This window comes from Zonotrichia albicollis, chromosome 2 (genome assembly GCF_047830755.1).
Source record: "Zonotrichia albicollis isolate bZonAlb1 chromosome 2, bZonAlb1.hap1, whole genome shotgun sequence".
Classification (NCBI taxonomy): Eukaryota; Metazoa; Chordata; class Aves; order Passeriformes; family Passerellidae; genus Zonotrichia; species Zonotrichia albicollis.
Window position 1 is genome coordinate 50,466,858 of NC_133820.1, and position 17,016 is coordinate 50,483,873.

A 17,016-nucleotide genomic window follows, 5' to 3' on the forward strand; every position below is an offset into this window, starting at 1 on the left:
ACCTGCAGGAACAAAGGGCAACACAACAGAACACGACAGTGCTGGCCTCGGCTCTGAAGAGGATTTTAAAATTTATAACAGGGTCTCACTCGGCTGCTCTGTGTTCTGCATGGCTGAAATGAATGCACAAGTCAGGTGGAGCTGCAAGAGAGGCGCCTATAAAAGGTGACAGCACTATTACCAGATAAGCCAGCAGTTAGACATCACTGATTACCACGCTGGACAGAGATTTTAACTCACCCAGAGAGCAGACAGCTAATCGGATTTCTTAATGGGCTTCTCTCAGTTTCACTGGGGCTGATGCATGCTGCATACAGGATTTGGAAGGAGATTTTCCCCTGAATAGCACATACTGATTTACTACAGCATTCTGTTACCATCTTGGCTTACGCTTATATAAAATACCAGATGGAAGTTACATGAACAGTCATTAAGAGGTTGTTAATCATTACACTCAAGCCATGCCAGGGCAGCAACAAAGCTGACCTCTTGAATAAATTGAGCTTGGATACAGGTAACATTGATTTTCCTAAAGAGGTTTCATTACTTAACTCTAGAATTGTGATTTCTTTTGAGAGTACGAAGTTAAGAGCTAACCCACTATTTACTATTTATTTTCTGCCAAAGAGAAACCAGCCCATTTTAAATGTAGACAATACGATAGATCTCCCTCCCTTTCACTGTTCTCTCCCCTCTGAGAAAAACTCAATTTCACAGGACTTCAAACTTCAAGGAGGAGGGGAGGAACCCAGAAAAAAACCAAAACATAAAAACCTTTAAAAAAACCCAGTTCATCTTTATTCTACAAGCTTGTCCTCCAGAACTGAAAATCCAATGTGTATTTTTTCCCAACTACTTTTATCACTGTATTGTTCTTAAATCTTTCCTAGAAATTATGGTTTTTTAGCACCCAAGTGAACAACTTTATTTTGATGAAGGGATAGGGACTGTTTGGAGCCCAATCAGTTAAAAGGCACGAGATAAACATCTTGATATGCGACACAATACTGAGCCTTTCTGCTGTATTTTCTCCTTTTCAACTCATCCTGGTTTTGTTTTTAAACAGGTATCAGAATCAACCAGGTGACTATTACAAGCTATACCATTAAATCAAAGAGTTTTCTCTTCACCTCCTTCAAGCATGATACAGATCATCCATAAAAACAAAGTGATCTGAGTTCCCCATTTCCCACAGGTATGCTAGAGTGCTCACTCAACCACGGCAGTTAAGTCCGTGGCAAATGGAGTGTGTTACGGACTTGGGGTTTCCTAACTTTCTGAAATTACTGTTTTGACTTACTCACATCTTTGAGAATGCAAAACTTACTTAAATCTTAGAAAAAGATCTAGGAAAAAAAGCAAGGAAGAGACAAAGTTTTTCAGAAAAGAAAAAAATATACAAAACCTCCAGAACACACATCTTTGTTTACAAGGGGCAATTTCTTACTCTCCTGTTTTGAGAGCCTTGCCTCTTTCATACTTAAGCAACGTTTTCCCAAAGCATCCCTGCTTGCATTCATTTGGAACTTTTATGTAAACAACATTGAAATAAGCGGAAAGCCAAAAAAGGATATTAAATCAAAGGATATATACATCCCAGAACCTTCTATGCATCTTTTTTAAGAGAAGAATAACAAAAAAAATTGGACATGAAAAAGAAATAACAGGAGGCAAGAACGTGGAACATGAAAGGTTTTTTGCTTAAGGTCCCTCATGTCTTAAGAATTTACTAAAAGATGATGTTGGAGCATCACCCTAAATTTCAGCGAATTGCTTCTGAGATGGCTTCTGTTGCAGCAGCTTTTGCTGGAATATTTCACTCTGGCTGTCAGCCAAATCTTTGCCATGCTGATGCCAAATAAACTGATACCCAATTTCAAGGACAGATGCTGTTGTGTTGACACATAATTGATACGTTTATATTCAGGGCTCCCTGGAATTCTGAAACACTTTATTCACAAGAAATGCAACTGACAGCAGAATTCAAAGGGACTTGCACATAGCACTGCACTGCTGGTATTGTCAGCCTGGAAGGAAGAGATTGCCAACTGTCCAGGATGGTCAGGAATAATGAAGACCAAAAATTTTCCAGGGCAAAGGAAAATATGGAGAGATACGGCCCACCAGTAAAGGTTAACCTGCTCAACTAGAAACCTACATGCCCAGAGAAACAGGAAATCTGGAAGTTTTCAACACAAGTCACATATCCCTTTCCTGCAGAGTATCTGACTGCGTAGGAGATGGAAGTCGGAGAAACAACACAGCATTGAATAACAAATATGTCCATAATCTTCTTTTCTCTTTGACTTCCTTGGTTTCCTAGGCAGGAAACAGATTAGCAACTGTTAAAAAAATATTTACCAAAGGTGTGTTTCAAAGAAAACATTATATACCCTGATCCTTGCACGTTCACTCTCCTGTGGACAATTTGTAATAAACTTTCATAAACAGCATTTATTTTGGAAAGCAACTATATTCCCTTCTTCTTTGCATCCACTGTCATGCTTACAGGAAAAAAATGCCAATGATAATACAATATATGCCTACAACCTGAGGGGTTTTTTTTTGTTTTGGTAACAGTGTAACATTATTTTCACACAATGAATAAAAACACGGGTGGAAAAATTCAGCAAAAGGTTTGTACCCACTCATTTCACAAGAAAAAAAAAAACAGCAAAAATAAAATTTGGCATAATGTAAAAGAGCAAGTAAATGCCAGTGGCAAAGTTTTCAGTCATTTATGCAGATAGTATATGCTGTCCACTACATGCAGTATACTCCACCATGATGCCTGTTTTTAATTAATATAAGGTTAAGCTTAAGAATACTTCTGAATTGCACTATATGGGGATTATCAAATACACTTGAAGTTTGCAGATAGAACTTACTGAATACATATTTTGTTGACAGTTTCTTAAACAGTGTTTCAGAGCACTGATCACAGGCCAGAAAGCTTCTGCAGTGTGGTACACTTCTGCTGCTTGAGAGGCCTTATCTAGGTCTCAGATATAGTCTGAACTTCTCCACCAGTACCACAGGAAAGATTTCTTCTTCCAGTCAACTCTTTTCTTTCCACTGTATGAAAAAGGGACTGATGTTAATTCTTCAGACTTTGCACACTGCAGCTCTTTCCTTTAATTCTTCCTCTCCTGTGCTTCTAAGGGTTGCTAAGGGCAAAACTGTCACAAGACCTCTCTTCATACTGAATTTCTCCTTCAGGAGTGCCCAGCACAGAGAATACAGATGAAGTTTTACAAGGGCAAAATGCATTTATCATCAAAGTTCCTATCTCTCAAACCCCCAAATTTTCCAGTTAGTTCAGCAACACAGAATATATACAATATCCAGGTTTATATCCTTGCAAAAGCACAAAGTACTTGAAGAGGTCAAGGAAGTGCATTAAGCAGAAAAGCTTTAGGGGCCAGAGGTTCTTTTTTCACTGTTTGGCGAGGCATTAGGAAAAAAAAACCCAAAATAATTTTTCCCAAAACATATCCAGAAGTTAAAAGTCAAGCAGCAATTGCACAGGTACTTTCTTTCCAAAACACCTCAAAATAACCAACTTAAAAAAACAAAATACCACAGAACAAAAAATTTAAAAAGTCCACCCCAAAGAAATCACATCCCTACCCAAACCACATAGAAATTTTTTCAGTCACAAAGGATAGCTGGGCCTAACCTCCCACTGGCATTTGGGCATTTCAGGAACATAATAGAGAATCATAAAATGGTTTGGTTTGGTTTGGTTTGGTTTGGTTTGGTTTGGTTTGGTTTGGAAGGAACCTTAAAGATCATCTTGCTCCAAAGAGAACTCGAAAAAACCAGCTAAGCCAGCTGTCAACAGCTTTGATTTACCAGAAGCAGACATGGGGTGTGACAGGGTGCTACACCACAGGCAGACCCATCCTCCTCACTCCTGTTCAGGGGGATCAGATGCAAAGCAGCTCCAGATGCTGTGCCTAAGCCCGGCTGCATTTTACACTGAGCACAGCACGGAAATAACAAAGCTCAAAGGCTCACACAGAACATCCTGCTCCTGTCTAATTATTTAGGAGGGTGTGCAGAAAAGTGCAGGTGAGGCTGCAAGGCACTGTACAGCTACACTGTGTGTGTGTTAGGATGGGTGTGATTTGTTCAGGAGGAGATCAGTGCTAAGATGCACAAACCAACTCGAATATTTCTACTTGTTACTGAATTTGCTCCAAAGATTTATTCCTACAGCTCTTTTGGGGTGCTTGAAAACTCTCCCTGCTCCTCCTTAAGCACATACTAAAGTCAATACTTTTTTTTTTAATACAACATCATATTTAATAGTAATAGCCCATCCTGTTATTAACAAAGGCCAGAATTTAAAAAGTCAAATGGATTCTCACTCCTACTTCTACTATTGGCTTGTGTATTTTGTTGTGTTTGGACACAGAAAAGAAAGGTTTCACTTCCTCCCAACTCAGGAAGGCAGTGCTATAGCTGGAAGACATGGGAAGAAAATGATTGTATACAAATATTTCTGTTTCTCTTCCTCAATTTATAATGCAATTTAAAAGAAAAGCAAAACTGTGTTTGATGGACATTACTGTACAATGAGTTTAACATGCTAAGTAAATTATCAATAGAAAGAACTAAGTCATGTTCAACTTTTAAAAGTGTAAGACACTTAGCAATTGTTCAGGCAATCAGATTTCAGATCAAATCTTACTTTTACAGACACCATTTCCTGTACTCTTAAGCATTTATCTTACAACTGTGGGAAAGACTTAAACAATGCAGGGAAACTGTTTGCTCTGCAGACTGAAATAATAATTCAGCAGCAAGAACCAGCATCAAGACTTTTGAGTAATGGCATCAAACCCTAACATTAAGGCAAAAAGTTGGCATGCAGCATTTTCCTCTATGCTAAATACTGCATCACAAGTAACTCTAAGGCTCCAAGCCTTCAAATGTACTTCACAGGTTATAACAGTATAAACACAAGCCTCTCCTGCAACAGTTATGAATTCAGAAAACTCAGGTTTTTCTGATGCTGTGCAGCATTGACACCTAAACCTCTCAAGCCACTTCAGACACATTTATCCTGCAGTTTTTGTCCTAAATTATGCTAGAGTTTAGCTGTATGTTCTTCCATTCAAAGTAGGCTGTGAAGGTTGAGTTGATGGCCAGAGCCAGCACAGTAAGTGCACAGGTCTTTAAGCAGAGCCGAATGTGCAAAGACAACTAACCACAGATGAACTTCCTGAGCCTTTTTGTGGCATGACTGCAGACTCAGAGCCATATTTTACACCGGCACCAGTAAGACTAATAAAAGGCTCTGGGTTCTCTTATCTTATTTGTATCATGAGAGCCATGTACCTAATCTGTGTTTGAGGGTGCACTTTTGTAACTGAAAAATCCATCCTGCAGCTTCCTTCCTTTTGTTATGCTTCTAGCTGGGTGCCAAAGTCAAAGATCTATCCTGATGCAACGATGCTACTGACATATAACTACCAGTAAGCAGCCATGCTAAGAACAAACACTTGAGAGGCAGAGCACCACAGTGAATTTTGGTAACAAATTTATGTAACACACTTCCCCCTCCAGACCTGACACTAAGCACTGTACCACGGTTTCCTTTCCAAATGTACAAGCAAAGCCAAGGTGTCAAACCAAACTGACACTGCGTGAAAAAGCAGTGAGACCAATTTATAAACCAAAAGCAGTCTGAGAACGAAATGGGATATACACCCTGAGTATATCCAAACCCTGATTATCCATACCTCTAGCATAACACAAAGCCCAAAATCAACATGACCTGAAAACAAAGGTTTTATGCTTAGCAGCTAATAAGGCTTGAGAAGCCTTATTAGAGACCCTTCTCAAAAGAACCTGTCTGAAGGCAGATGGTACTTGGAGTGTTAAAGCCTACCAAGCCATCTCCTCTCATTTAACCTTTTTTTCCCCATGTTATGTTTACCATCATGTAAACATAACTCTTCAACTCTTTAACTGTAGTGCATCTTTATTCTTCATAATTTTTTTTAGATCAGTTTATGGGGAAAAAAAAAAAACAACAAAAAAAATCACAGCTGTACCAAGGCAGGACACAGTCACAATGAAAATGGACTTGGTTTCTTACTGCCAGAGTCTAAGGAGTTCCCACATAAGTAAACATAAGGCCACATCATTCTGCACTACCCCTCACCACACCAGCTCATTTCAGCCTGAAAAAGTCATTTGTGCCTGCAGCAGGGCAGGCCACACTGCTACTCTTCATGTGACAAAGACACAAACACATTGGTTTAGGCAGAAGCAGCTTTTACACTGACGTTGCTCTTTATTTTCCACTCTTTTTGTGAAATACAGAGACAATTTCTGAGCAAAGTCTTTCGGGAAAGAGCTTTACTCAAAATCACTAGTCCTCTGTCTAGCACAATAAGAGCAGATGATGTAAATTAGTTTCAATAAAAGCAGCTGGCAATCAATAAGAAAGGGCTGGTCTCTAAGAGTAAAACCAGTTCCTCTAAGGATAAGAGTTAAAAGGAGAAAAATGTAAGAAGATGAATAAAGGAAGAATAAATGCAAACAACATAGGTTGTGCACAGGAGAAAAATCAACAATGCAATTTAAAAAAATCAGAGAAACTGTCAAAGGACAGCTTGGGTAAATAGGAAAGAAAAATACCAGTGCAAATAAGAGGACCACAAGAAAAAGTCTAATGGAAAACATGGGCAATCCAAACAAGATAAAATAAAAATCATGAAAGGGATCAGAAAAGAGGTTAGCTGGCACTAAGGCTCAGGGCACCAGTCACGAGTTCACATTCTAGCCTGGTTCACAGGCTTTGGTAAGTCCAATAATGAGTTTCAGCATTCCTGCTTCCACCCATCAGGCTGTTTCACAAAACCTTGTAAACCTGTCTCTTCTGACCCTCTGCTGTAACACAGAAAGTCGATACCCACCTGAGCAGATGAGAACCCACCCACTCTGCATGCAGCCAGACTCCTCTGCTGTGTCCCTTTACCTTCCTGTCCACAGGCACCTGCAGAGGACTGGGAAAAGCCCAGCATTATTGTTGCTACCTATTTAAAGAAAAAACAAAAATCCAAACACTCAAGACTGACACTTTCACTGAATTTCCATATTATTGTGTCTCATTTTTGTAAGTCAGAGACTGCATTATGGTCACAGAAGCAGCTCTTACAGACAGGGGAAAAAACAAGCGTGGCTCTGTTATCAACCTGCACTCAAGAGAAACCTAACAGCCAAGTGCTGTGCATGCAGCAAAAGTCAGTGTCACAAATCTCTTACCCTCCATCTTCCACCTACAAATCCAGCCCAAATTTCTGGTTTTATCAACATCTCCCACTGAACCTTGGTTAAGGTGGAAGCAAGGTCCCTATCTTGCACATGCCTTTAATACAGCTATGAGTAAACAGGAAGGCAGGCAGGCACTCAGCAGCTTTTACCCCCAGAGAATCTCACCACAAAACTACACAATGTAACTCCAGTGGCCCCAAGAATGCCGCCCCTGTCAATGAAGTAGCTACTTAAACAGCACACATGAATTGCAAAAAATGGTGTTTTCTACACTCACCGGAAACTGCAGCGGGAAGTTCACTGCACTGCACACTCTTTCATTTACATGAAGTTTTCACCAGCATACTGCTGGACTCAAAAGATAACCCTTCTGACAAGTCACTCACATATTTAAAATTATGCTTGTACTTTCAGAACTTTAATGCAAAGTCATTTGATTGGGGTATGCCCTACCTTTTGAGAAATTCTACAAGATTTCTAATGACAACAGTGGTCAGAAACTTCTAGGTACACAGAATCCCAAAAGCTCACACTTTTTAGAAAGTAAGAAGTGACTAACTTCTTTGCATCTAAAATGAGTGTACAATAGAACAAATAAAGAAGGATAAAGAAGACTGAAAAAAAACTCATCCTGAAACTAAACCAGTGACAACAAGACAACAGAGCAAAAGACAACAGAGATAATATTATGACACATTCTCATCCACTCAAGATACATATGTGCTCAAAGGGCTCACAAATTTCTCATCTCTGGCTGCTTCCCCCATTCATTATACAAAGCCTGATTCCTCTCTTACCTACAGTAATTATTTCATGGTTTGTCTTAACAAGTAAAAATATCTTTCTCAAAAAACCCAAACAAGCAACCAGAAGGAAAAAAAAAAAGGGGGCTGGGGGAGGTGGTCTGCACTGTTGCAGGATTTTACATCTACAACTTCATGGCCTGTAGCTACTGATAAAAGAATTACAGCATTTAAACAGCACATTTCCCCAAGATGGTGAGCAGTTAAGACCTTTATATACTGAAAGAGATGCCCTTCCATATTTGCATGGCCTATCAGCCACAAACAGGATTAAGAGCTCAGCAAATCCTCACACAATCCACATCTGTCCACATAACTCCTTCCCACAATGAGCAGAAAGGAAGATAACTCCTCAGCTGTATTCAGGACTTACTGGGAAGCTGTTACTGCTATAACTTTTAAAAAATTTAAAAAAAAAACCAACAAAAAACCAAAAGAAACCAAAAGAGAAGCAACCCAAAACGGCATCATGTTCACCTCAGGATCTTTCACCCTCTAGAGAACAGTCTCACCTGGTTACACAACGTGTGGACTTACAGCCCTGCCACTGCTCTGGTGGCCCTGTAAAGCCATCGGCCTTGAAGATCTCCAGAGAAGACAACAGGCAAGATCTCTTTCTGGATAATTTCTCTAAGCATTTTCATAATGAATCAAAAACTAGAGAAATCTGTATTGGCATGCAGCACAAATTCCTACTGCATGTCACGGATGTCAACCCACCCAGGGATGCTTCTTGCAGTTCACGATGCAGAGATAAGTATGGAGACAGAGATCATTTTATTCTGAAGCACCTGGACCTGAATGAGATCTCAGGTCCATTCTCAAAGGGCTCAGATGGCTTTGGGAGCAGCTGAAGCACATCTGTAGCAGTAAAAGCAAAGCCCAGCCCAGCTTAGCAGAGAGAATTTGTGGTCAGTTCCCTCAAAGATAGCACTGCAAAAGATCAATGTATCTCTCTGAGCACAGCCCCCATGACAGCAGTGCTGCCTGCTGAATCAGGACCCATCTCCTGTGACTTCCTGCAGGAGTTCATTCAGCTTCTCCCCACCACTGCTTCTTGGTGGAACACCACCATTGGGACAAGCCTTGCTGGTCTTCAAAGTAACAGGAAAGGGAGAAAGATGATGGAGAAGGAAAATTGGTGAAAACAAACAAGGAAACTGCATTGCATTACACACTGCCATCATCAAATGTATCTACCATCCAATAAGATAGGTCGCATCACCTAATCAGAACATGTATCTTCTATATGTACATATACACATATACCTATATATATATATATATATATGCAAAAGCATTTCTGTCGTTATTTAATGCATAGAAAAACATGATTCGATTTTTAAAAAATATTGACATTATTTTGCTAGCATACAGATCTAGTAGCAACAAGTGAGCACACAATCCACTCTCTCGCTGCTACTGCACCCACACCCCTCTCCAAACAAGCAGCAATGAGCTAGGGAGCATCCCTGAGAGTTGTCACCTCACACAGGCCCATGTCCACCCCACACTCTGGGGTAGCTACAAAGCTCAGACGGTGTTCCACAGACAGGAGGTGTGGGTGTGCAGCCACTACTGAACATTTGATGTTCACTGGTTTGAACACCAACCAGTCCCATCAGACTGTGAACACCAATCACATCCCAAAAAGGTGCAATGTGTGCCCAGGACTCCCTAGGAGAGCTCTGCAGTGTCCACCCTGGCAGCATCTGAAGCTGTCCAGCTCTGCACATCATTTGTCTTTATCTCTGTAAGTCTGTCAGTGCTGTCCATGCTCTTCTGTGCTGCCCTGCATCTGTGGCCAAAGCTCTGCCAAAACCCTCTCGAGGAGAAGAATGGAGACCTATGCAAGCCCAGGCTGGAAAATGCACTGAAGAAACAGGTAGTTCTCCCAAAATACTGGCCAGCATTTGATAGCTTCACCTACAATTCCTGTTGGTAGATGTCCCTTACACGTTTCCCACAAAGCATTAGGCAAACCAGCAGCTAAAACTGCTGTGCAAGGAGCAGTTTGTTTATCTAACAAAAATCAGCAACATCAACAAAGGCTGAGAATAGTTTTCCTCTTAGCTTCATCTTAGGAGGTCTATATGTTATAAATAGGGTACTAAAAGGCAATTAAGAGAGAGAAGGAGAGCAAAAAGTTATTAAAAATGTACCAACAGAAACTCATTTCACTTCTTTTTCAACCGGGCAGAGGGGAATTCCTGTAAGACTTCTAGTTCATTTCAAGGAGGAAATTCTGAACGAAGATAAAAATAACTGACAATCAAATTTTCAAATTGAGAGAAACACGGAAACCCCCATAGATTCGACCCAGGGTGGCACCACTCCACAGACCGATAAAAACATCATACAAATTTAGGCACGACAGGGACCACGGAACAGAAACCACTCTGATAAGAGAACATTTAAAACAGTCGAAAAATAAGAGAAAAGGCTGAACTACAGTCGGTTTAGAAACTCAGCAAATAAATTTTTAAGGCAACCAAGGATAAGGAGAACCACAAAACTATGCCCCGAACTCATGACAGCTCATCGCAGGGACAAAACACGCACGAATTAGGGCACGGTGCTTTCAGAAAGAGACGAATCCCACGTTTTTACACTCAGAACAGATCGTTTTCTTTCTTTCTTGGGTCACCTTTAATGCTTTCCTGAGATTTATTTTTTTTTCCAACGGGCTGCTTAAACATAGGTCTCGATCGTTTTCTGGCACAACTGTACTCACGACTGGGAATCGAAATTAAGTACATAAAAAAAAAAAGAAAAAGCAACAACACACAAACCCCGAAAGTCTTCTGCGAGTGTTCGAAGCAGTTCTTTCCCTCGCCAGCCCCTCAGCGGAGCCTCCCGGGGGCTGCCACCCAGCCCGGCAGCGTGGCCCGGCGGCGGCTCCCTCCCGCCGTCCCCGGCCGGCTCCCGGCTCGCCGCCCGCCCTCCGCCTTCCCAAACTTTCCGGGCTTATCCGCGGCACCCCGGCCGCGGGACGGAGCGCTCGGAGCCCAAGTCCGCAGGAAGTTGTCCCGCCCGGGAGCCGATCCCGCTGCCCGCGGCACCCCCGGGACACCGCGGGCTCGCCCCGTGCCCGGTCACGGCGCTCCCCGCCGCCCCCTTCCCAGCGCCTCCCGCACCCACCGGCCTCTCCCGGGACAGCGGGCGGGAGCGGGGCCGCCAAGCGCCCTTACTTGGAGCTGCGTCCTCCCGAGGGACGGGAAGGGCCGGCCAGCGGCGGGACAGGAGCAGGGTCCGCAGCGCCGGCGGCCGGCAACTTCCCCGCTCCGCCGCCACACGTGGGGCTGAGGCGCGGGCTGCGCTCCCCGCCCGCCGCTCGCCGCCGAGGACGTGGCAGCACCGGCCCTCCCCCCGGCCCTCCCCGGCCGCGCCGGAGGCTCCTCCCGGCCCCGCTCTGCAGAACGCGGGGCGCCCTCTGCCGCCCGCCCGGGGACCGCCGGCCCCAGCCGCGCCCGGCCCTGCCGCCCCGGGGAGCCCGGCCCCGGCGCCGGTGCCCCGCGGGCTGAGTGCGGCACGCCCGGCCCCCTTAGGGGTCGGCCCGCCCGCCGTGTGGGAAGAGAGCGCAGCACAGGGCAGGGAGGTTCGCAAAGGAGAACGCCGAAATAGGTGGGATCAGGAGAGCGATTCCTTTTTTTTTTCCCGCGTAGCAGCAGGACGGAAGCGCCTGTTGAGTTGATTAAACTCTGCGATAAGGGGCCGAAAATAAAAATGGAGGGCCGGCTCGGCGTCCTGCAGGAACAGGGGCTGTCTGGGCAGAGCGGCGGGACTGGGTGTGCTGAGTGAGGAGCCCTGTCGCCCGCAGCCTGAGCTGCTGTCATCTCTGCACCAGCGACACCCCAAAACTGCTTCCTGCAGCTGCTGCCCAGCTCCCGCGGCTCAGGCTGACCGCCACAGGGACGCTGCTCTCGTACTGCGGAGAAGGGACCTCTCACCGCGTTCCTAAACACACAGTAGCTGTAACTGGTGGAAGATAGAAGACCTCAGACATCTATTTGTCTTTTCTTCTTGTCAGGATCACATATTTTAAAATAAAATACTTTTTTGGGCTTGCATTGGTTGCAGTGCGCCTGACACAGCTTTCTGCTGTGTTGGGAGGAATCTTGCCCTTCTTCCATGTTAATAACAGCTGCAGAACTCTTTCTAAGCTTAGTGGTTTCGTCCTTTTCCTCGAGCATTTCTTAAAGTGTTTCCTGTGAGAGTGTTCATGACAGGCACCTTAGTGTAACCTTAATAAACCTTCTAATTGAGTGATCTTAGACTGTCGTGTTGTGACCTCCTGTTGCTCTTCTTTCTGCTGAAAACATCCATTTCTCAGAGTGCTGGGCACAGCCTTAATCTCGAGGTGCACTGCCAATTTGAGGTTAGGTTCTGACTTTGAAGTCATAAAGAAATGCTGTTGCTGATGTTCAAATAATGCTCAACCGCTTAGGGCTAAGACAGAGAAGAAATAAAATTGTGCTTTTCTAAAACATCTCTCGCACTGTGGTTATCTCAAAGCGCTTTATTAAGTAATGTCAAGTAAAGGGGCACCTTTAAGCATAGCAGTGATTCCATGCAGAAACGTACCTTTGAACGGGGAAAATTTTGGCATTAGAGTTATCTACTCATTTAGTAGGGTTATTATGTATGTTTAATGATCACTTGCAGTACCATGAGAAATATCCAATAATGGTCACCGCTTAAAACCATTAAGGAAAGATAAATTATGTGTGTATATTCAATTCCTCCTTGGGCTGACTTTAAGTAAGAAAATGCAGCCAAGTCGATTTAAGGTTAAAGTGAATGTGTGAATCTTTGCTACATATTCCAGGAAAGCTGTAAAACTTACAAAGTACATAATTTGGTGGTTATCGAGTTACATATTTATGCTAAAGTACTTCAACAACAAACTATACTGGAACTTAAAAGTTTGAGCAGTAGATCCTGGCTGGCACACAGTTACTTGCTACTGTGATCACTCCAGCTTCAGCGATGCCCAGCAACAGGATGTTGCCATTTAGGAAACACAGATTCCTGTCTAAGCTTTAGGCAGAAGACATTCTGTGGGCCATACAGGTTTTCCAACCTGCATCTGTCCAAAACAGATATGATTAAGTGCATTTTTGTTTAGCTATTGATTTATTCACCTGGCTTCCTCAAATATCGGATATATGTATGTCTCTTGCCCAAGAAAAATAGGGCTCTTTGGAGTATTGATTGCAGCAGTGTAGTTTGCAGTACAACTCAGTAAAAGGTTTGGTTCACATTTTAAGACATTGCACTGTTCTATGTCATAGGTAATAGCAGGTCATAAACCTACACGTCCTTTGGATGTAGGTGTAAAAACCTGCTGCCAGGATTATAATCTTTATTATTTATTCTTAATGTAGAAAAAAAATCTTTTCAGGTTGAGCTATCAGTGTGCAGTAATTTCCCCCTGAACCTGCTCAGAATTTATAGATTCGTTTTATGCAGTACTGTAAAGCATGGGAAATGCTATTGCCAAATTTAGTATTTTGTCCCTTTGTTGTATCCTACTTCTGTGACAGTAGCAGCTTAGTCTTTTAATAAATACATATGGTTTTACATATGTGCATGTATGGAGAGAACAAGCAAAATAATCACACATAAAATGCAACTGAAGTGCAGAAACTGTGGTGTTCATTACAAGTTCTAATACAAAATATAATCAAATGGGTTCATGTATGTGTACACTTAGAAGGCCCTTTCCCTTGAATATTGTTTCCTTCTCTGGGAACTTACAGTGGCAAAACCCTACAGATGATGTCCTTCCCAACTGGCAAAATATTTTGTGACAATAAGAAACAGATGTTGCTTGCCAAGATTCTTTGGATTTGTGATTTTCACAGTCTCTGGCAGTTTTGGACTTTTTCTCCAATGACTGGTGGAACCACAGCACAGATACTTTCTACCTCTGTGCAGTTGCACGCTTTGGTTTTGCTTGTCCCTTTGCCTACCAAGAACTCCTTTTTCTTTCTTTTGATTTCTCTTTGGTTCCACACTTTCTTCAGATTTACTCTGGATTCTTGTTTTCATTATTTCCTGTTCATATCAATCTCCAGTGAGACTTCCCCTAAATCTCATCCTCAGAGTCTTCTTTCTCTCATAAGATTCAACATGGAAATCTCACAGTTACCTCCAACACTCAGACTAGATGATCTGTCAAGCTTTGTGTGGGACAGAGGTGCCATGGAAGTGCCTATTTATCTCTTTCTGACTATGAAAAGTACATAAGAAGTAGATCAGATTGAGACATTGAAAGTGGGGTGAGATTAATTCCATCTTATGATACTTCTCTGTTGCCAGTGAAGTCAAAGACAAACAGTCATTTCAGTACTGAAAGAGAAGAAATTGTTATGTCCTGGTAACAATGGTACCTGAGGGGATGAACAGTGAATGCTTTCTTTTCTAACTCAGCAGCTACCTCAAAACACAAGTGACCATTACTTATTTGTAAGTAGTTTGGTAGTCTTGGAAAAATGAGAAATCCCAATGGCTTTTAGTCTGTGTTTTCAGTGACTGCTTCATGAGAGATGTCACTCACTGAACTGTCTCAGAGACTGTAATGCTCCTTCTCCTCTGGAGAGGAGATCTTTGGTGCTCAGTCTGTATTAGAACAAGTGTATCAAAAAGGCGCTTTAAGGAGCACAGCAGCTCAGGACTGGAAGTAACTATGTATGGAACAAGATCCTAGAAACAGACTGTTAACTAAAGTTAAATCTCAACAATTTTCACACTAAGAATGAGATTAAAAACATAAAAGCAAATAAAAAGGGAAAGTAATACACATCCTGTAAAATTGTCAGTAATAATAATGTCTAAATTGAGGTAGGATGCTTTCCTGGTTTGGGCCCAGAAATTATGATGACCTCTCTATATATAGAAAGTCGAAGTAAATTATCACAGTGCTTTCTTCTGACTTTACAATTACTGAAAAAGCTCTTCAAACAGAAAGCTGGGCCATATTGACAAGGTAGAAGAAGCTGGTTTGTACTGTCACCATCCTGCAGAAATCCTTTTTCTGAAACCTGAATAACACTTTCACAGTCACAACAATTTGCCCAGTGTAGAGCCTAAAATAACCTTTAGAAGATGTGAGTTTTGATACAAAACAAAAGACTGGATTCATCTGCTGGTGTTAACTTGGCATAGCTCCATTGAAGTCAGTGGAATTATATTGATTTACACAAGGAGCAAATATGATCTATAAACATTTGAAGCTAAGACTAACACACATTAAGACACTATCCTTTTTCCCCAGTACTCCAGGTTGCAGCAGAACTCTTGGACTTTAAGATTCCTTTTTCAGCAGAACATGATATGTAACATTCTGAAAGATATTATAGAAATATGATGTCACCAGAACTTTAGCTGATCTTACCTGAAAACCATAAAAGTATTATTCAGATACTTCTGAGAGGCAATTTATATTTTGTGTGTCGTATACACCCAGTATATTTTGCAGGCTAATTCTGTAGTGCAAGTTTAGTCTTTTTATATTTCATCTGCTGTCACAAGTGATCAAAAGACAGATAAAAAATTTACTTGATAATAATTGAGTACGTCATCTGCTTTCAAAGGCTCACAGTTCCAAAACTGGGAAAGACCGAAGAGGGAGAAATGTATAGTGTCTCATTATACTTTACCTTTCAGGTAGCTAAATATTGTCACTAAAAGTCAGACTAGACAGTTACATCTGTACCATGTTTTACAGAAGTGGAAAGATAAGTCACAGACATTGACAAGGCTTTCTTCAGTACATTCTATTGAAAAAAATGCTTTAGTTGATCTGCTTATAATTTTTCATGCTGTGTCCTCTTTTGGCACTGAACTCTATGAAATTTACAAAAGCAACACCTGCAGCTCTCTAAATCACAGCCCTTTTGAAAGTTGATGTCTACATATAACACTCTCTCCTTCAATCAACCTAAATGTGTTAACAGCTATGTGACTTACAGTGAATCCCTGAAGACTTACACTTGAGAAAGAGTCTTCTTTGTTTGAAGATGTGTCTCTCTGAAGAACCTGTCATAGCAACCACACTTTCAAACTCTGCTCTATAAACACCATGGCACAGTGCTGAGCAACTTCCTGTGAGTTACTAAGTGCTTTCAACTCTTACTGAACTTTTAGGAATTGTAGGAAGTGGACTATTTACAGGAAGAGTTGAGACTTTTAAAGAATGAAGTGCGAACTAAATTTTATTAGCTTACAAGCTTTTAGCTACTTTTAGGTATAGTTTGACATTTTCTATTTTTTCTTCTCGACATAAAAATACACTTAACTGGCAAAGTCTTGCTGTCACTTGAATTAAGATTCTCACACCAGCCATCAACTTCTTCTGTTGCTGTTGATGTTAGGGGACAAAATGTTTTGGAGGAACTTATGTGTAAAAAGCTTTAGATTTTAAAGTTAATATGTAGTGCCATGAATTTCAGCAGATAATTTACTTCCCTTACGTATATAAATGCACTAATGCTGTGAGCTATTTTATATTTTTCCAAAATCATAGCAGCCAGATATCCAAAGGACCAATTTGGTTGTGGACTTTTCTCTAAACAATCAGTGTATTTCCAGACCAGAGCTGTTGACTGCTTAATGATCTGTTGAAAGATTCAGTAGCATTTGGCACATAGATATTGTTTACAGCATGCCCTTCATTCTCTCTGGCACATAACAGAGCCTTCTGCTTCCTCTTGCTTCCCTGATGATCACCTTATAGTGACTCTGGAAGTAAAATAATATAATTAAAGGGAGTGTGGGAATCTCCAGATAACATTAGAAAATCACATAGCAGGATTATCCAGCTTTGTGCTTAGCAAGTTTAGTGGAAAGATGGGTTCTGTGCTTTTTGACATGGATGTCACTATAATTCTTTGTGATGGGCCTTCACATTTGATGATAT

At 41.7% G+C, this 17,016-nt stretch overlaps 1 protein-coding gene across 1 annotated transcript in view; it reads right to left on the bottom strand.

Moving 5' to 3' along the window:
- The window catches only part of SMCO4 (single-pass membrane protein with coiled-coil domains 4), a 28,690-nt gene extending 17,203 nt beyond the window's left edge, over positions 1–11,487 (bottom strand). Inside the window, exon 1 of the mRNA XM_074535138.1 lies at positions 11,285–11,487. The gene's annotated coding sequence lies outside the window, so the exon portion shown is untranslated. The remainder of the gene's footprint in view (positions 1–11,284) is intronic.
- Between the last annotated feature and the right edge of the window lie 5,529 nt (positions 11,488–17,016).